Consider the following 22,111-nt stretch of genomic DNA (forward strand, 5'->3'; position numbering starts at 1 on the left):
GATCAAAAACCAATGGTACTGAAGGAAGAAGTTCAAGCTACAGTGAAGGCACTGGCTAAAACAAGGCTCCAGGAATTGATGGAATACAAATTGAGATGTTTCAACAAATGGAAGAGATCCATATTTATGCCTATTCTGAAGAAAGACAATCCAAACAAATGCAGAAATTATATAACCATATCGTTAATGTCACACGCAAGTTAAATTTTGCTGACGATCATTCAAAAGCAGTTGCAGCAGTACATCCACAGGGAACTGCCAGAAATTCAAGCTGGATTGCAAAGAGGATGTGGAACCAGGGATATCACTGCTGACATCAGATGGATCTTGGCTGAAAGCAGAGAGTGCCAGAAAGTTGTTTACCTGTGTTTTATTCACTATGCAAAGGCATTCGACTGTGTAGATCATAACAAATTATGGATAACATTTTGAAGAATAGGAATTCCAGAACACTTATATTGCGCTCATAAGGAACCTGTACATGGATCAAGAGGCAGTCATTCAAACAGAACAAGGTGATACCACATAATTTAAAGTCAGGAAAGGTATGCGTCAGGGTTGTCTCCTTTTACCATACTTATTCAATGTGTACACTGAGAAAATAATCTGAGAAGGTGGACTATAAGACGAAGGACAAGGCAGCAGGATTGGAGGAAGACTCATTAACAACCTGCATTAAGCAGGTGTCAAAACCTTGCTTGCTGAAAGTGAAGAGGACTTGAAGCACTTACTCATGAAGATAAAGACCACAGCCTTCAGTATGGATTACACCTCAACATAAAGAAAACAAAAATCCTCAAAACTGGACAAATAAGCAATATCATGACAAACAGAGAAAAGATTGAAGTTGTCAGGGATTTCATTTTACTTGGATTCACAATCGACATTCATGGAAGCAGCAGTCAAGAAATCAAGACATTGCATTGGGCAAATCTGCTGCAAAAAGACCTCTTTGAAGTGTTAAAAAGCAAAGATGTCACTCTAAGTACTAAGGTGTGCCTGATCCAATCCATGGTATTTGCAATCTCCTCATAGGCATGCAAAAGCTAGGCATTGAATAAGGAAGACCAAAGATGAACTGATGCCTTTGAATTATGGTGTTGGCGAAGAATATTGACTATACTATGGACTGCCAGCAGAACAAACATCTGTCTTGGAAGAAGTACAACAGAATGCTCCTTAGAAGCGAGGATGGCAAGACTTCATCTCACATACTTTGGACATGTTATCTGAGGAATCAGTCCCTGCCTGCAGAAGAGCATGATGCTTGGTAAAGTAGAGGGTCTGTGAAGAAGAGGAAGACCCTCAATGAGATGGATTGACGCAGTGGCTGCAACAGTGGGCTCAAGCATAACAATGATCATGGGGATGGTGCAGGACTGGGCAGTATTTCGTTCTTCTATACATAATGTCTCTATGAGTCGGAGCTCATTCTACAGTACCTAACAACAGTAACAATAGGCTGTTTGAATTACTGTGGCTGTTTGTGGGTGTATAGTATATTTCAAAATCTGGAAGTGTAAGGCCTCCTACTTTGTTCTTTTCTTTAAAATTTCTTTGGCTTTTTGGGACCTCTTGCCTTGCCATATAAAGTTGAGGATTAGTTGTTCCATTTCTGTAAAAAATGGTGTTGGAATTTTTATTGATATTTCGTTAAATCTATAGATCACCTTGGGTAGTATAGACATTTTGACAATATTAAATATTCCAATCCATGAGTGAGGAATGTCTTTACCTTTATTTAGGTCTGTTTTATTTAGTCTTTTGCAGCAGTGTTTTGCAGGTTTCATTGTTTAAGTCTTTTACATTTCTGGTTAGGTTTATTCCTAGGTATTTTATTCTTTCAGGTGCTATTGTAAAATGGAAATGTTTTCTTGATTTCCTTGTCATATTTCTCCTTGTTGGTGTATATAAACCCACCTCATTTTTGTGTCTTGATCTTGTACCCTTCGACTTTACTGAATTCTTCTATTAGTTCTAGAAGCTTTCTTGTTGATTCTTTGAGTTTTTCTATATATAGGATTATGTCATCTGCAAATAGAGATAGTTTTAGTTCATCTTTTCCAATTTGGATACCTTTTGTTTCTTTTTCTTGTCTTATGTCTCTGGCTAGGGCTTCCAGGATGATAATGACTAGAACGGGTGATAGTGGTAGTCCTTGTCTCATTCCTGTTCTCAAGGGGAAGGCTCTCAGTCTTTCTCCGCTGAGTATAATCTTGGCTGTTGGAGATGCCCTTAATCATGTTGGGGAACCTCCCTTCTATTCCTTCCTTGTTGAGATTTTTTTTTCTAATCAGGAAAGAGTGTTGGATTTTATCAAATGCCTTTTCTGTGTCTATTGGGATGATCATATGCTTTTTGGTGTATCATTCTCTTAATATATTATCGAATTCTGTTCACTAGTATTTTGTGAGAACCTTTCCATCTATACTCATGAAGGCTGTAGGTTTCTTTTCTTGTGTCTTTGCCTGGCTTTGATATTGGGGTAATGCTGGCTTCATAAAATGAGTTAGGAGGCATTCTTTCCTCTTCTATGTTTTGGAATATTTTGAGCAAGGTTGGTGTCAATCCTTCGCTGAATGGTTGGAAAAATTCCGCAGTGAATCTGTCCTGTCCAAGGTTTTTTTTGTTGAGACGTTTTGATTAGTGATTCAGTTTCCTCTCTTGTTAAGAGTCTGTTGAGATTTTCTACCTCTTTTTGTGTTAGTTTAGGTAGACTATGTATTTCTAGGAATTTGTCCATTTCATTTATGTTTTCAAATTACTCAGAGCATAAGTTCTCATAATATTTTGCTATGATTCTTTTTATTTCTGTTGAGTCTATTGTAATGTATTCAATTTATTTATTTGTTTTTGTTATTTGTTTCCTCTCAACAAGTAATTGCAATGCTGGAAGCACTCACTAACCTATGCCAAAAAATTTAGAAGACAGGTATCTGAACAGCCGACTGAAAGAAATCCATATTTGTTCCCATTCCAAAGAAAGGTGATTCAATGAAATGGGGGAAATTATTGAACAATATTGTTATCATGTGCAAGCAAATTTTGCTGAAGATAATTTGAGGATGGCTGCAGCCGTACATTGACAGGGAACTGCCAGAAATTCAAGCCATATTCAGAAGAGGACGGGGAATGGAGGATATCGTTGCTAATGTCAGATGGATCTTGGCTGAAAGCAAATACCAGAAATATGTCTATGTGTGTTCTATTGACTATGCAAAGGCATTCAACTGTGCGGATCATAACAGACTATGGATAGCATTGTGAAGAATGAGAATCAAGAACACTTAATTGTGCTCATGTGGGACCTGTAGTTAGATCAAGAGACAGAACAAGGAGATACTGCATAGTTTAAAATCAGAAAAGGTGTGCGGTAGGGTTGTATCCTTTCACTATATTTATTCAATCTGTATGCTGAGCAAATAATCTGAGCAGCTGGACTATATGAAGAAGAAAGGGGCATCAGGATTGGAGGAAGACTCATTAACAACCTGTATCATGCAGATCACACAACCTTGCTTGCTGAAAGTAAAGATGTCTTGAAGCACTTACTGATGAAGATCAAATATTACAGCCCTCAATATGGATTACACTTCAATATAAAGAAAACAAAAACCCTTACAAATGAACCAATAACAAACATCATAATAAACCAAGAAAATATTGAAGTTGTCAAGGATTTTGTTTTACTTGGATCCACAAACACCACCCATGGAAGCAGCAGTCAAGAAATCAAATGACTTATTGCACTGGGAAAATCTGCTGCAAAAAGACCTCTTCAAAATATTAAAAAGCAAAGGTGTCACTTGGATGACTAAGGTGTGCCTGACCCAAACCATGGTATTTTCAATCACCTCATAAGCATGCAAAAGTTGAACAATGGAAAAAGAACGCTAAAGAAGAATTGACACATTTGAATTGTGGTGTTGGAAAAGGCAATTGAATATACCATGGACTGCCAGGAGAACAAACAAACCTGGAAGTATAACCAAAGTGCTCCTTTGAAGTGAGGATGGTCCACTTACTTCAAACATGTTATCATGAGAGACCAGTCCCTGGAGAAGGACACCATGCTTGGTAAAGTAAAGGGTCAGTGAAAAAGAGGAAGACCCTTAACGAGATTGACTGATACAGTGGCTGCAACAATGGGATCAAACATACCTACTATTGTGAGGATGGCACAGGACCGAGCAGTGTTTTGTTCTGTTACACATAAGGTAACTATGAGTTGGAGCCAACTCAATGGCACCTAACAACAACACTTTTTTTCTTTGTTAGTCTGGCTAATGTTTGTCGTTTTTATTGATTTTGTCAGAGAATCAACTTTCCGTTTACTTGTTTTTCTCTATTGCTTTTCTATTTCATTTATTTATGCTTTGATCTTTGTTATTTCATTTCTTCTTGTAGGTCTGGACTTAATTTGTTCTTCTTTTTCTAGTTCCTCAAGTTGTAGATTAAATCTGTTGATTTGAGATCTTTTTGATGTAGGCATTTGTTGCTATAAATTTCCCTCTGCTGACTGCCTTCACTGTATCACATTGGTTTGGGTTTGTTGTGTTTTAATTTTTGTTTAACTCCTAGAATTTTTTTTTTAATTTCACTCTTGATTTCTTCCTTGAGTCATTGATTGTTTAATATTTTGTTATTTAGTTTCCATTTGTTTATGTTTGCTATTTTTCCTTGTATTATTAATTTCTAGTATTATTCCTTTGTATTTGAAGAAGATACTTTCCATCATTTCAATCTCTTCATAACATGTTTTGTGACCTAACATATGGTTTATCCTGGATAATGTTCCATGTGCGCTAGAGAAAAATGTGTGTTGTTGTGATGTTGGATGGAGAGTTCTATGTATGTCTATGAAATCTCATTTTTTTTTTTTTAATGGTATTGTTCAGGTCCTCTATTTTCTTACTGATCTTCTTTCTGGAAATTCTGTTTATTATTGACAATGGTGTGTTGAGGTCTCCTACTATTATTGTAGAATTGTCTATTGCTCCTTTCAGTTCTGTCGGTTTTAGCTTTATAAATTTTGATACATTGATGTTGGGTGCATATATATTTATCATTGTTATATTTTCTTGGTGGATTGTCCCTTTTACCAATATATAATGTCCTTCTTCATCTCTTATAATACATTTTTACCTAAAGTCTATTTTTAATGATAGCAGTATGGTCACCTCTGATCTTTTTTGGTTACTAGCATAGAATATTCTTTTCCATCCTTTCGCTTTCAGTCTATTTGTGTTCTTGGGCCTAAGATGTGTCTTTTGTAGCCAACATGTGAATTGGATCATATTTTCTTGCCACTCTGCCACTTTCTGCCTTTTACATGGACTGTTTAATCTGTTTACATTTAACGTAATTATTAATAAAGAAGGATTTACTTCCGACATTTCGTTAACTGTTTTTGTGTCTTACCGTCCTTTGTTCTACCTTTCTTAGAAGTTTGTCATTACTTGTGATAAGTTGCTTTCTTGTGCTGAGTCTATTTGGTTTCTTCCTTCTTACCTTTCACGTATATTTTTAAAGTATTTTCTAAGTGATTACAATAAAAATTCCATTTGAGACCTTACATTTACAACAACGTATTTTACCTTGATACAATTAACATGTAAACAGCAAGTACAATGTTAACATCTTTAAATTCTCATCCTAATTCTTTCTTCCCTTCCCCTTTCTCTATTCTTGTATCACTTTTCACATCATATGTTCTGTGTCTGTTCAGGTAACTTCGTACTTATTTCTTATACATTTGATAATATGAGCTTGTAGCACATTTGAACTGAGTTTATCCACTAAAAATGCCCTGCAACAGGTCTTTTCATTTGCCCATGCCATTACTTTTATTGAGCTCTCTCCTTTGTTTATTTACGTTTTCTTCCCCATGTACTTGATTAGATGTTTGTCTAGTGGTCTTTACAGTTGAAGGACACCTTTTAGCAGTTCCTACTAGGGAGGTCTAATAGTAAAAAATTCCCACAGCTTTTGCTTATCCGGGAATGTCTTGAGTTTGTCCTCAGTTTTGAATGATAATTTTGCTGGATAAAGAATTATCTTTCCATTACCTCCTGACCTCCAAGCTTTCTGCAGAGAAGTTGGCACATAATGTTATTGAGGATCCCTTATGTTATTTAGTATTTTTCTCTTGCTGATTTCAAGATTCCTTGTTTTTGATGTTCGGGAGTTTGAAAACCTCTTTGGATTCACTCTACTTGGAATTTGCCAAGCTTCCTGGATTTGGAGGTTCATTTCTTTGTTTAGCTCTGAAAAGTTTTTGGGCACAATTTCCTCAAATATTCTTTCTGTTTCTTTCCTTGCCTTCCAGAATCACCATAATCCATAGATTGGTTCTCTTAATGATCTTCCATAGTTCCATTTGGCTTTGTTCAATTTTCTTTTTTTTTTTTTTTGTTTCTCTTGGGATTTGATAAGTCAGTTGTTTCATCCTCTAATTCACTTACTCTTCTGTCTACTCAAGTCTATCGTTATATTCCTCCCTTGCATTTACAAGTTCAGTTATTTTGTTCTTCAAGTCTAGTGTTTCAGGGTTTCTTTTTTTGTTTTCTATTTCTTTAGTAAGGTTTTCATATTGAGACAGGCAGCTGCTGGAAGGCTAAGCTGCAATTTTCCCTCCATCACCGCCCCAGTACGACTGTCCAGACCCGATGGCATCGGCATCATCACAAGAGCTGTCCACCAATTCTGAAGGACCATGCTCCTGGACATGCCCTAAAGAAGAACCCACCCCTATTCTGTTTCCTCCCCATATAAACCCCTGTGTCTCCCGATCGAGGTGGCATCTTGGTGATGCAGGTCCTGGTGTGCTCCTTTGCTTGGCCAACCAAATAAAGTTTTCTTCTTTCACTTTCACCTGACTTATGTTTCAGTCTCATGCTGAGCAAGACCTGGAGGGCTGGTAACATATTTTGGCAGGCCAGCCAGGAGAGCTACGCTTGGTGTTCAGGGCACGCCAGTCCCGACCTGACGAGGACATCAGCAGCCAGCAAAAGAACTGGTTGTTCCATCGAGGCCCCTATGTGGACACTGGGTAGACATGCTCTGAACCCCAGCAGTGACTCCAGAAAGCAAGGGAAGAAATCTGCAATAATTAGCAATAATTAGGTAAGCGCTATTTCTGGTGGATTCAAATCCTGGAAGGCCCTTAATGTGGTCTGTGGTAGATAGGACTAGACCTCTGCAATTTGGTGGGTGACCCTCTGGGTTGAGGGGACATCCTTCTCTCCAAGTGCATCTGGAAGTAGTGTTATTTGTCTGTCTGTGAGTGTGTAGGATTAAGAATACAGGTAATACTAAAAGCATTCCTGAGTGTTCACCCTTACGGTGTATTTTTTTTATTGTGCTTTAAGTGAAAGTTTACAAATCAAGTCAGTCTCTCATACAAAAAGTTATACACACTATGTACCCCTAGCTGCTCTCCCCCTAAAGTGACAGCACACTCCTCCTCTGTACCCTGTATTCCCCGTGTCCATTCAATGAGCTCCTGTCCCCCTCTGTGCTCTCATCTCGCCTCCAGATGGGAGCTGCCCATGTAGTCTCATGTGTCTACTTGACCCAAGGAGCTCACTCCTCACCAGTATCATCTTCTGTCTTATAGTCCAGTCCAATCCCTGTTGAAGAGTTGGCTTTGGGGATGGTTCCAGCCTTGAGCTAACAGAGGGTCCAGGGGCCATGACATCTGGGGTCCCTCCAGAGTCAGACCATTAAGTCTGGGATTTTTCTGAGAATCTGGGGTCTACATTCCACTGTTCTCCTGCTCCATCAGGGATTTTCTGTTGTGTTCTCTGTCTGGGCAGAGCTCATGATAGCCAGGAACCATCTAGTTCTTCTAGTCTCAGGCGGATGGAGTCTCTGGTTTATGTGGCCCTTTCTGTCTCTTGGGCTCATATTTACCTTGTATCTTTGGTGGTCTTCATTCTCCTTTGCTGCAGCTGGGTTGAGACCAATTGATGCATCTTAGATGGCCACTTGCTAGCGTTTAAGACCCAGAGGCCACTCACCAAAGTGGAATGCAGAATATTTTCTCTCCACATCCTCTTGAACCTTTATTATTTTGTGTTTTTTGGACTAATGCCAGCTTTGTTGGGGTGAGATGGTATCTCATTGCAGTTTTGATTTGCATTTCTCTGATGGTTAATGATCATGAGCTTTTCCTTATGTATCTGTTAGCTGCTTGAATGTCTTCTTTGGTGAAGTGCCTGTTCATATGCTTTGCCCATTTTTTAATTGGGTTATTTGTCTTTTGTTGTTGAGTTTTAGAGGAATCCAACTGATCATGTAGACTTTAGAGATCAGATGCTGATCAGATTTGTTGTACCCAAAAACTATTTCCCAGTCTGTAGGTAGTCTTTTTACTCTTTTGGTGAAGTTTTTCATGAACATAAGTGTTTGATTTTTAGGAGCTCCCAGTTATCCAGTTTCTCTTCTGGTGTTTGTGCATTGTTAGTCATGTTTTCTATACTCTTTATGCCATGTATTAGGGCTCCTAGCATTGTCCCTATTTTTTCTTCTGTAATCTTTGTCATTTTAGGTTTTATATTTAGGTCTTTGATCCATTTTAAGCTAGTTTTTGTGCATGGTGTGAGATACGGGTCTCGTTTCATTTTATTTGCAGATGGATATCCAGTTATGCCAGCACCATTTGTTAAAGATACTGTCTTTTCTCCATTTAACAGGCTTTGGACCTTTGTCAAATATCAGCTGCTCATATGTGGATGGATTTATATCTCGATTCTAAATTCTGTTCCTCTGGTCTATGTATCTGTAGTTGTAACGGTAACAGGCTGTTTTGACTACTACGGCAGTGTTGTGGATGGAATTATGTCCCCCCAAAATGTGTGTATCTATTTGGCTGGGTCATGATTCCTGGTATTGTGTGATTTTCTTGTATGTTATAAATTCTGCATCTATGATGTTAATGAGAGAGGATGGGCAGCAGTTGTGTTAGTGAGGCAAGACTCAATCTCTCAGATTGAATTGTATCTTGAGGTAATCCCTTGAGATATAAAAGAGAGAAATGAGCAGAGAGCTGGGGGACCTCATATCACCAAGAAAGCCTCATAGGGAGTGGAGCACTTCCTTTGGAACCAGGGTCCCTGTGCCTGAGAAACTCCTTGGCCAGGGGAAGTTTGAGGATAAGGAATCTTTCTCCATAGCCAACAGAGAGAGAAAGCTGTCCCCTGGAGCTGACACTCCGGACTTTTACCCTACTTTACTGTGAGGAAATAAATTTCTCTTTGTTAAAGCCATCCGCTTGTGGTATTTCTATTATAGCAACACTAGATAACTAAGCAGGTGAGGTGGTATAATACTTTCTAAAATCAGGTAGTGTGAGGCCTCCCACTTTGTTCTTCTTCTTCAGTTATGCTTTCCTTATCCGGGACCTCTTCCCCTTCCATATGAAGTTGGTGATTTGTTGGTCCATCTCATTAAAAAACGTCTTTGGAATTTGGATCGGGATTGCATTGTATGTATAGATCACTTTGGGTCGAATACACATTTTCACAATGTTGAGTGTTTCTATCCATGAGCAAGGCATGTTTTTCCACTTACGTAGGTCTCTTTTGATTTCTTGCAGTAGTGTCTTGTACTTTTCTTTGCACAGGTTTTTTACCTCTCTGGTTAGATTTATTCCTAAGTATTTTATCTTTTGGGGGGCTATTGTAAATGGTATTGATTTGGTGATTTCCTTTTTGACGTTCTCTTTACTGGTGTGGAGGACTCCAACTGATTTTCGTATGTTTATCTTGTATTCTGATACTCTGCTGAAGTCTTCTGTTAGTTTCAGTAGTTTTCTTGTGGGTTCTTTAGGATTTCCTGTGTATAAGATCATGCCACCTGGAGGCGGGGCCAAGATGGTGGAATTGACAGACACTTCTGGCAAACCCTCTGACAACAGACACCTGAAAAAACAAGTGAAATGAGTATATTTATGACAAGCTAGGAGCCCTGAAATCAAAGGGAAAGTTTGAAAACAAACTGAGCGGAAGGGGGAGGAAGAGATGGTTCAGAAGCAGGGAGGAGTTACTGGACCTGAATCACTGGAAGCCCTCAGGCACCATTCCCAGGAGCAGCTGTGGTGGGCTGGTACTAGCCTTTGGCTGCAGCTTCTGCAGGAAGAAGCAGCCAGCCTCACAGCCTACTCAAACTTCCGGAACCAGAGAAGAACAGCACTTTCAGCAAAAGCTAAGTACTTGCTTATATTTACTGCACCACCCCCCCCCACCTCCGCCGCCCTCAAGCCAGCTTCAGTGGCTGTTAATTTCCCTGGGACTGAGATAGGCCCTCTTGAGTACCTACAGCCATTCTTCCAGCCTTGGAGAAGGAATAAATTTGCAGTTGGGAAAAAAGATAATTTGCCAGCTCCACTAACCTGGGGAGCTCGGGACAGAAGCAGCTCCTGTCCAGGCATAAATGATCCATAAACAGTGAGTACCTTTCCTCCTTGCATGGACCTGTGTGGGCCTATTTCAGAAGAATAGGCCCTTGTTGGCAGACTACAACTGTTTCAGCTGTGCAGTGGAGAGGTGGCTGTTTGATGTTTGGCACCGCTTTGCCTATTAAACAGGGTCTTCACCTGCCCACATCAGGGGCCTGAGGACTGGTGGTTCCACTCAGGTCACCCAGCCGCCCATGACAGAGGTCCAAGGATAACTGGTACCTCCCAGTCCTTACAACCAAAAACTTTGGGTGCTCGTGGTCTGTCTGCAGAACACACCCACCTGTGAGCTCTAAAGAAGATGGATGCACTTTCCTCAGAGATGCTTGGGAGATGATTCTCAGCCTCCTGCTTATTCAGAGCGTGACCCCCTGTGGCAAACAGATACCGGTACCTACAGCAATCACCCTTGTCCCTCTCAGACTAAAGGACAGGGCCTGTACCACATCCTTGATGAGCATCTACCTGGACACCAAAGCTGAATCCATGCAATGAAAGTGAATGGACTCCTAGACTGATATACCTGATAACAGCTCTAGCCATCTGGTGACAGGATGTCAGAGCTTCAAAGGTGAAAATAATAAGCTGGCTTACTCAAGCAACCCATTTGGGAATATCAAAACAAAACAAAGCAAGAAGCTAGGATACAATAAGCAAACGTAAAGTAAACTAATACAATGACTTATACATGGCTCAGAGACAACAGTCGATATCAAGTCACATAAAGAAACAGACCATGATTGCCTCAACAAGTTCTCAACACAAACAAGGGATCTTCTAGATGAAAGTGCCTTCCTGGAATTACCATACACAGAATACAAAAGATTAATATACAGAACCCTTCAAGACATCAGGAAGGAAATCAGGCAATGCAGAACAAGCCAAGGAACACAAGGATAAAGCAGTTGAAGAAATACAAAAGTTTATTCAGGAACCTAATGAAAAATTTGCTAAGCGGGAAAAATCCATAGATAGACAGCAATCAGAAATTCAGAAGATTAACAATAAAATTACAGAATTAGACAACTCAATAGAAAGTCAGAGGAGCAGAAGTGAGCAAGTGGAAGGTAGAATTGGTGAACTTGAAGATAAAACTTGGCACCAATATATTTGAAGGAAAATAAGATGAAAGAACTTTAAAAAATGGAGAAACCTTAAGAATCATGTGGGACTCTATCAAGAGAAATAACATACGAGTGATTGGAGTATCAGAACAGGGAGGGATAGTAGAAAATACAGAGAAAACTGCTGAAGATTTGTTGGCAGAAAACTTCTCTGACATCGAGAAAGATGAGAAGATATCTATCCAAGATGCTCATCAAACTCCACATAAAGTAGATTTTAAAAGAAAGTCACCAAGACATATTATAATCAAACTTGCCAAAACCAAAAATAAAGAGAGAATTTAAAGACTAGCTATGGATAAACGAAAAGTCACCTACAAAGGAGAGTCAATAAGAATAAGCTCGGACTATTCGACAGAAACCATGCAGGCAAGAAGGCAATGGGATGCCTTATATAATCAAAGGAAAAAAATGGCCAGTCAAGAATCATATATTCAGCAAAACTGTCTCTTAAATATGAAGGTGAAATTAGGACATTTTCAGATAAACAGAAGTTTAGGGAATTCCTAAAAACCAAACCAAAACTACAAGAAATGCTAAAGGGAGTTCTTTGGTTATAAAATCAATATCAGGTATCAATCCAAGACTAGAACACTGGACAGAGCAATCAGATGTCAACCCAAACAGGGAAATCACAAAAATAAATCAAGATAAAAAAATGCTCAAAACAGGGAAACAGTGATGTTATTATGTAAAAGAAGAGATTTTTTTTTTTTTAAGAAAAGTAGTCATAGATCTTTCATATGGAGAGAAAGACAAAGAGATATAAAGAAACAAAAGTTAGGTTTAAATTTTAGAAAAATAGGGGTAACTACTAAGGTAACTACAAAGGAGAAAAACTATCCTACACATCAAAAAAAAAAAAAAAAAAAAACAAGGAAAACATAGAAACTCACCAGAAACAAAATTAACAACGAAGAGGAAAAGACAATATATAAAGATAAACTACTCAGCACAAAAAATTAAGTGGGAAAAAGAAACTGTCAACAATACACAAAAAAAGACATCAAAATGATAGCACTAAATTCATACCTATCCATAATTATGCTGAATGTAAACGGACTAAACGCACCAATAAAGAGACAGAGAGTGGCAGAATGGACAAAAAAATGATCTGTCTATATGCTGCCCACAGAAGACACACTTTAGACTTAAGGACACAAACAAACTAAAACTCAAAGGATGGAAAAAATTATCAAGCAAACAATAATCAATTACAGAGCAGGGGTGGCAAAGTTAATTTCTGAAAAAATAGACTTGAGAGTTAAATCCACCACAAAGGATAAGGAAGGACACAATATAATGTATAAAGGGACAATATACCAGGAGGATATAACCATATGAAATATTTATGCACCCAATGACAGGGCTGCAAGATACATAAAACAAACTCTAACAGCATTGAAAAGTGAGATAGACAGCTCCACAGTTATAGTAGGAGGCTTCAATACACCACTTTCAGTGAAGGACAGAACATCCAGAAAGAAGCTCAATAAAGACATGGAAGATCTACATGCCACAGTCAAACAAATTGACCTTATAAATAGATACAGAACACTCCACCCAACAGCAGCCAAGTATACTTTCTTTTCTGGAACACATGGGACATTCTGTAGAATAGACCACATATTAGGTCATAAAGCAAGCCTTAGCAGAATCCAAAACATCAAAATATTACAGAGCATCTTCTGTGACTGTAAGGCCATAAAAGTAGAAATCAATGACAGAAACAGCAGGAAAAGAAATCAAACACTTGGAAACAGAACAACACCCTGCTCAAAAAAGACTGGGTTATAGAAGACGCTAAGAATGGAATAAAGAAATTCATAGAATCCTATGAAAATGAAAACACTTCCTATGAGAACCTTTGAGACACAGCGAAAGCAGTGCTCAGAGTTCAATTTATTTCAATAAATGCACACATCCAAAAAGAAGAAAGAGCCAAAATCAAAGAATTATTCCTACAACTTGAAAAAATAGAAAGAGAGCAATAAAAGAAACCCTCAGGCACTTGAAGAAAGGAAATAGTAAAAATTAGAGCAGAACTAAATGAAACAGAAAACAGAAAAACAATTGAAAGAGTTAACAGGACCAAAAGCTGGTTCTTTGAAAAAATTAACAAGATTGATAACCATTGGCCAAACTGACAAAAGAAAAACAGGAGAGGAAGTGAAAAACCTGAATAAGAAATGAGGTGGGTGAAATTACAACAGACCCAAAGTGAAATTAAAAGAATCATATCAGATTACGATGAAAAACTATACTCAAACAAATTTGAAAACCTATAAGAAATGGATGAATTCCTAGAAACACACTACCTACCTAAACTAACACAAACAGAGGTAGAACAACTAAATAGACCCATAACTAAAGAAGAGGTTGAAAAGGTAATCAAAACACTCCCAACAACAACAACAACAAAAATCCCTGGCCCTGATGGCTTCACTGCAGAGTTCTACCAAACTTTCAGAGAAGAGTTAACACCACTACTACTAAAGGTATTTCAGAGCATAGGAAAGGATGGAATACTCCCAAATTCATTTTATGAAGCCAGCCTATCCCTAATACCAAAACCAGGTTAAAAAAAAATAAAGACACCACAAAAAAGAAAATTACAGATCTAAATCACTCATGAACTTAGATGCAAAAATCCTCAACAAAATTCTAACCAATAGAATTCAACAACATATCAAAAAAATCATTCACCATGACCAAGTAGGATTCATACCAGGTACGCAGGGATGGTTTAACATTAGAAAAACAATCGATGTAATCTATCACATAAATAAAACAAAAGACAAGAACCACATGATCTTATCAATTGATGCAGAAAAGGCATTTGACAAAGTCCAACACTGATTCATGATAAAAACTCTCAGCAAAATAGCAATAGAAGGAAAATTCCTAAACAGTATAAAGGGCATTTATTCAAAGCCAATAGCCAACATCATCCTAAGTGGAAAGAAATTGAAACCATTCCCATTGAGAAAAGGAACCAGACAAGGATGCCCTTTATCACCACTCTTATTCAACATTGGGCTGGAGGTCCTAGCCAGAGCAATTAGGCTAGATAAAGAAATACAGGGCATCCATATTGGCAAGGAAGAAGTAACAGTATCTCTGTTTACAGATGACATGATCTTATACACAGAAAACCGTAAAGAATCTTCAGGAAAGCTACTGAAACTAATAGAAGGGTCAGCAGAGATCAGGATACAAGATAAACATACAAAACTCAGTTGGATTCCTCTACAGCAACAAAAAGAACATCGGAAAGGAAATCACCAAGTCAATACCATTTACAGAAGCCCTGCAAAAGATAAAATACTTAGGAATAAACCTTACCTGAGATGTAAAAGACTTATATGAAGAAAACTAGAAAACACTTCTGCAAGAAACCGGAGGAGTCCTAACTAAGTGGAAAAACATACCTTGCTCATGGATAGGAAGACTTAATATTGTAAAAATGTCTATTCTACCAAAAGCAATCTACAGATACAATGCAATTCTGATCCAAATTTCAACGACTTTTTTTATGAGATGGAGAAACAAATCACCAACTTCATATGGAAGGGAAAGAGGTCCCGGATAAGTAAAAGATTAGTGAAAAAGAAGAACAAAGTGGAAGGCCTCACTCTACTTGATTTTAGAACCTAGTATACTGCCACAGTAGTCAAAACAGCCTGGTACTGGTACAACAACTGATACATAGACCAGTGGAAAAGAATTAAGAATCCAGACATAAATCCATCCATGTATGAGGAGCTGATATTAGACAAAGGCACAAAGTCAGTTAAACGCGGACAAGGCAGTCTTTTTAACAAATGGTGCTGGCATAACTGGATATCATCTGCAAAAAAATGAAACAAGACCCATACTTCATACCATGCACGAAAAAGAACTCAAAATGGATCAAGGACCTATATATAAAATCTAAAATGATAAAGATCATGGAAGAAAAAATAGGGACAATATTAGGAGCCCCAATACATGGCATAAACAGTATACAATACATTACTAACAATGCAGAAGAGAAACTAGATAACTGGGAGCTCCTAAAAATCAAACACCTATGCTCATCCAAAGACTCCACCAAAAGAGTAAAAAGATTACCTACCAAAACCAAACCCAGTGCTGTTGAGTCGATTCCGACTCATAGCAAACCTATAGGACAGAGTAGAACTGCCCCATAGAGTTTCCAAGGAGCACCTGGCAGATTCGAACTGCCAACCCTTTGGTTAGCAGCCGTAGCACTTAACCACTACACCACCAGGGTTTCCAGATTACCTACAGATTGGGAAAAAGTTTTTAGCTATGACATTTCCGATCAGCGCCTGATCTCTAAAGTCTACATGATACTTCAAAAACTAAACTACAAAAAGACCAAAACCTAACTAAAAAATGGGCAAAAGATATGAACAGGACCTTCACTAAAGAGGACATTCAGGTAGCTAACAGATACATGAGCAAATGCTCATGATCATTAGCCATTAGAGAAATGCAAATCAAAACTACAATGTGATTCCATCTCACTCCAACAAGGCTGGAATTATTCCAAAAAAAAATGTTGGAGAGGCTGTGGAGAGACTGGAACACTTATATACAGCTGTTGGGAATGTAAAATGGTACAACCACTATGGAAATCAATTTGGTGCTTCCTTAAAAAGCTAGATATAGAACTGCCATAAGATTCAGCAATCCCACTCCTTGGAATATATCCTAGAGAAATAAGAGCATTTACACCGATAAATAAATGCATACCCATGCTAATTGCAGCACTGTTTACAATAGCAAAAAGATGGAACCAACCAAGGTGCCTACCAATGGATGAATGGATACACAAATTATGGTATATTCACACAATGGAATACTACGCATCCATAAAGAGCAGTGATGCATCTGTAAAACATTTCATAACATGGAGGAATCTGGAAGGCATTATGCTGAGTGAAATTACTCATTTGCAAAAGGACAAATGTTGTATAAGACCACTATTTTAAGAACTTGAGAAGTAGTTTAAACTGAGAAGAAAATACTCTTTGATGGTTACGAGAGGGGAGAAGAAGGAAGGGAGGGAGAGGAGTATTCACTAATTAAATAGTAGATAAGAACTATTTTAGGTGAAGGGAAAGACAACACACAGTACAGGAGAGGTCAGCACAACTGGACTAAAGCAAATGCAAAGAAGTTTCCTAAATAAACTGAAAGCTTCCAAGGCCAGCATAGCAGGGGCAGGGGTCTGGGGACCATGGTTCGGGGGACATCTAAGTCAATTGACGTAGTAAAACCTATTAAGAAAACATTCTGCATCCCACTTCGAAGAGTGGCGTCTGGGGCCTTAAACGCTAGCAAGCAGCCATCCACTACGCATCAATTGGTCTTAACCCACCTGGAGCAAATGATTATGAAGAACACCAAAGACACAAGGTAATTATGACCCAAAGAGACAAAAAGGTCCACATAAACCAGAAACTACACCAGCATGAGACCAGAAGAACTAGATGATGCCCGGCTACAACCGATGACTGCCCTGACAGGGAACACAACAGAGAACCACTGAGGGAGCAGGAAAGCAGTGGGATGCAGACCCCAGAATCTTGTAAAAAGGCCAGACTTACTGGTCTGACTAAGACTAGAAGGACCCCGGTGGTCATGGTCCCCAGACCTTCTGTAAGCCCAAGACAGGAACCATTCCCAAAGCCAACTCTTCAGACTGGGATTGGAGTGGACAATGGGATAGAAAATGATACCGATGAAGAATGAGCTTCTAGGATCAAGTAGACACATGAGACTATGTTGGCATCTCCTGTCTGGAGGGGAGATGAGAGGGCAGAGGGGGTCAGAAGCTGGACGAATGGACACTAAAAGAGTGAGTGGAGGGAGGGAGTGTGCTGTCTCATTAGGGGGAGAGCAATTAGGAATATATAGCAAAGCATACATAAATTTTTGTAGGAGAGACTGACTTGATTTGTAAACTTTCACTTAAAGCACAATAAAAAAAAGATCATGCCATCTGCAAATAGAGATACAATTTGGATGCCCTTTACCTTGGGGTGTATTTTAAAAAATTGGAATAAATTCAACTATGATCCTATGAAAAAGAAGAAATTAATTTTCTTATGTAATACTGCTTGGCCCCAGTGTTGTCTAGAGGACCAAGAAATGTGGTTTGTGAACGGATCACTGAACCAAAACACCATCCTTCAGCCAGATTTATATTGCACAAAAAATGGTGAGATGAAAACATTATGCGGAAGACTTCATGTCATTGCATAATGTTAAGGAAACTCAGAAGGCTTGTAAAATCTGTGTACAAAAGGAAAAGAAAAAGCCCACCACACCCCTGCCAGTTCCAGTGGCAGATGACCCTTTCAACCCAATGGGGCTGTCACAGCCTCCTCCACATTTCCCCCCTCCTCCCACTCTTGCCGCAGTGTCTGTGGCATCCTCCAGTAGTTGGCATGGCTCTCCTCCTGGACTTGCACTGGGCAGAGGGGATGGGCAGCCAGGTGAAGGAAAAGTGGGCTGGTGGGAAGGGGTGGGGAGCCAGTTCCTGCCCCTTTTCTCAGCGACCATCCTTTCCCAGAGCCTGGGGGAGAGCAGAGAGCAGAACAGGAAAGCAGGACCACCCAAATGTCTTGGAGATATTCCCTTGTTGGCACCACATATGAGGGGGGACACCCTGTCAAGGGACAGAAACAGCCCAGGGTGCAGCAGAGCCAGGACAGAGCCAGCAGGGAGGGTCAGCCTCAAGCCAGTATCCCCTCCAAACCCCAGCAGTGGATGAGGGCCTGGTCTGGGTTCATGTACCCTTTAGTATAGCAAAAAAAAAAAAAATATATATAGCAGACCTGATTAAATAGAAGATTTATATCCCGGGATATTGCGAGGATTAGATTAAAACGTGTGAAGTGTTTACTACCATCTTTAACTCTGTTGATCCCACATGGATAGACTGTCAATCTCTCTTAAGCACCCTCCTCTCCCCGGAGGAGAGGTGGATGGTTCTAGACAGGGCCCAAGAGGAAGCCCAGAGACAACATGATGCGCAGCCAACCAGAGATGCAGTTGATGACATCTTCCCCCTTTGAGGCCCCCCCCCCCAGGGATCACTATCACACGGCAGAATACTGACAAGAGGCTCAGTTGGTGGTACGACTTTTAACACAGTGATACTTAAGGATTTGGACTGCTAAGGCCCTGCACATCTGCCTTTAACACTCCCATCCTGCCCCTGAAGAAGAAAGATGGCTCCTATCAATTTGTCCGAGGCCTGCATGTCATCAATCAGATTTGAAGGATGCTTCCTTCTATGTGCCTTTGGATTCCAGTAGCCAAGAGATTTTTGCGTTTGAACGGGAAGGCCCAGCGCCTTAGTCATCTAGTGCTGCTATAACAGAAATACCACCAGTGGATGGCTTTAACAAAGAGAAATTTATTTCTTCACAGTAAAGAGGGCTAAAAGTCCAAATTCAGGGCATCAGCTCCAGGGGAAGGCTTTCTCTAGCTCTGTCAGCCTTCTCATATATCTTCTCCTGGACTAGGAGCTTTTCTGTGCAGGGACCCTGGGTCCAAAGGATGCACTCTGCTCCCAGCACTGCTTTCATGGTGATATGAGGCCCTCAACTCTGTACTTGCTTCCCTTTCCTTTTTATCTCTTGAGAGATAAAAGGTGGTGCAGGCCACACCCCAGAGAAACTCCCTTTACGTTGGATCAGGGATGTGACCTGGATAAGGGTGTTACAATCCCACCCTAACCCTCTTTAACATAAAATTGATACACACATTTTTGGGGGGACAAAATTCAATCCATGACACCCATACACTAGACAAAAACAACAATATTGCTGGCAGGTTCTGCCTCAGGGCTTTAAAAACAGTTCCACTCTGTTTGGAACCACCCTGGCCCAAGAATTCCAGAAGCTAACACTGACCAATGGCACCCTGCTGCAGTATGTGGATGACTTACTGATTGCCAGCTCTCATGACTCCAGCTGTGTAGAGAACACTGTGACTGTGTTAAACTTTTTGGCAGAGGCTGGGTATAGGGTGTCAAAAGAAAAGGCTCAAAAGGTCCAGCAGAAGGTCACTTATTTGGGGTTTATCATCAGTGAGGAAAGCAGGAGCTCCATCCAGACAGGAAAGAAGCTATATGTAGACTAGCACTCCCAGAGAACCAGAAAGAGCTCCGAGGGTTCCTGGAGATGGTAGGCTTCTGCAGGATATGGATTCCTAATTTTGGGCTACTTACCAAGCCCCTCTATGCCCTCCTAGAAGGAAAACAGACAGACTCGTTTCTTTGGACCAAACAAGAACAGACAGCATTCGAACAGGTTAAAAAGCCCTCCTAGAGGCCCCAGCGTTAGGACTTCTGGACTTGCATAAACCTTTTGATCTTTTTGTGCACAAGGATCAGGGCGTAGCTGCAGGGGCCTTCACCCAAAATCTGGGCTCCTGGAGGCAACTGGTATCTTATTTCTCCGAGGCTATGGACCCAGTCACCCACAGGTAGCCAGCATGCCTTAAAGCAGTAGCACCCACTGTACAAATCCTGAAGGCAGCGGAAAAGCTAATTTTGGGCTAAACTATTTGAGTTCATGCCCCTCATTGGGTACTCACTATACTGGAACAAAGGAGAAATCATTGACTATCCCAGAGTTGAATAACTGAATACCAGGCCTCTCTGGTTGGCAATCCCAACATGCTAGTCCAATCTGCCGTCGCTGTAAATCCAGCCACCTTTCTCCTCACTCTACCCCATCCACCATGATAGCATCCAGATGGTGGACCTAGTCTATGCCAGTGGCTCAGACCTAAAAGATCAACTTCTAGTGGATACTGACTTAGAGGTCTTCATAGATGGGAGTAGCTTCATAGAGAGTGGGCCACAGAGGGCAGACTATGCAATTGGCAGACTCACAGAGGTCCTAGAAGCCAATGCTCTCCCCAATGGAACCTCGACCCAAAAGGCAGAGGTAGTTGCGATGATCCAGGCTTTGCAGCTGACCAAGTCCAAGCGAGTGCCGATTTACATGGACTTCAGTACTGTTTTCAGTTTTACATGCACATGAGGCTTTGTGGAAGCTTTTGAATTCAGCCGGTAAAGAAATCAAACGCAGCCAACAGATTTTACCACTCCTTGAGGCAATGTTACACCCCACTGCTCTGGATGTGGTACACTGTTAAGAGACATCAGCAGGGAGATAGAGCAGTGGCCCAGGGCAACCGAAGGGCTGACTTTGAGGCCAAATGGGTGGCAAGAACAATGACCTCAGCGGTAGTTGCTACTCTCTTCCCACACCCTGGCTTGCCATAAACCACGGAAAACCCTGGTTACAGTAAAAAAGACCTTTATGTGACCAATCAGTGGCAGCTCCAAAAAAAGGATAAGTGGTTCTGCACAAGGGATGAGAGGCTATTCATTCCACAACACAAGATTCCCAGCATCCTAAAGCACCTACATGGGACCACCCACTATGGGTGGGAGCAATGTATGATTGGGTAAAGAGACATTTTCTTGGCCAGAATTTGCAGGCTATTATCAGAGACTTTACTAGACAATGTGTCACCTGTCAGAAAAACAACCCCAAGACCTTCTTGGCCTTGCCAGAGGGGACCCGGTACCAAGGATATGTTCTCGAAGAAGATTGGCAGATGGACTTCACTGAGATGCCCTGGGCTCCAGGTAATTACAGGTATCTGCTAGTGTTTACAGACACCTTTTGCAAATGGGTCAAAGCATTTCCCTGCAGGACTGAAAAGGCCACAGAAGTTGCCAAAAGACTGCTGGAAGACATCATTCCCAGGTTTGGCCTTCCCCAAACCATCAGGAGTGACAACGGAACACACTCCACTGCTCAGGTCACACAACTTGTAGCTTGACAGCTGGGGATTAAGTGGCATCTTCACAGTGAGTGGACACCCCAGTCCAGTGGAAAAGTAGAAAGAATGAACTGGACTATTAACACCCATTTGGCCAAACTTTTCCAGGAGACCAAATTTACTTGGGTTAAGGCCCTTCCCTTGACTCAGTTCAGGATTAGAGTTGCACCTCAAACCAAACTTAAGGTAAGCCCCTTTGAGCTTAGGTACAGGCATCCCCTCCTCCGTAACTTTTGGGAGGGCTTAAGTACTTTGGATCCTGGAAACACTCTGGAGGCTGAAACCATGCATGAGCAAGGTCAGCTCGTTATTAAATGATATTTGTATTCTGTAGTGAAGATGTTTGACTCTATTCACAGGTATGCAATGTGGCAGATTCTTCCACAACCTGAAGTCCCTCTCCACGTTTAGAAGCCTGGTAACTGGATATATGTCAAAACTTGGAATGCTGCAGACTTGGCAGAAAAATGGAAGGGTCCTTTTGAGGTGTTGATGTTAACCCCCACTGCAGTCAAGATCGCCAGAAGGGTGAGTGTGGGTCCACCACTCTTGCATCAAACCAGCTCCCACTCCTGATATTGACCAACAAACCTTGCCAAACAGTGAGAACTGGCAAGACAGTGATAATTGGGAGACTCAGCCTTTA

Source organism: Loxodonta africana, chromosome X, assembly GCF_030014295.1.
Source record: "Loxodonta africana isolate mLoxAfr1 chromosome X, mLoxAfr1.hap2, whole genome shotgun sequence".
NCBI classification, from domain to species: domain Eukaryota; kingdom Metazoa; phylum Chordata; class Mammalia; order Proboscidea; family Elephantidae; genus Loxodonta; species Loxodonta africana.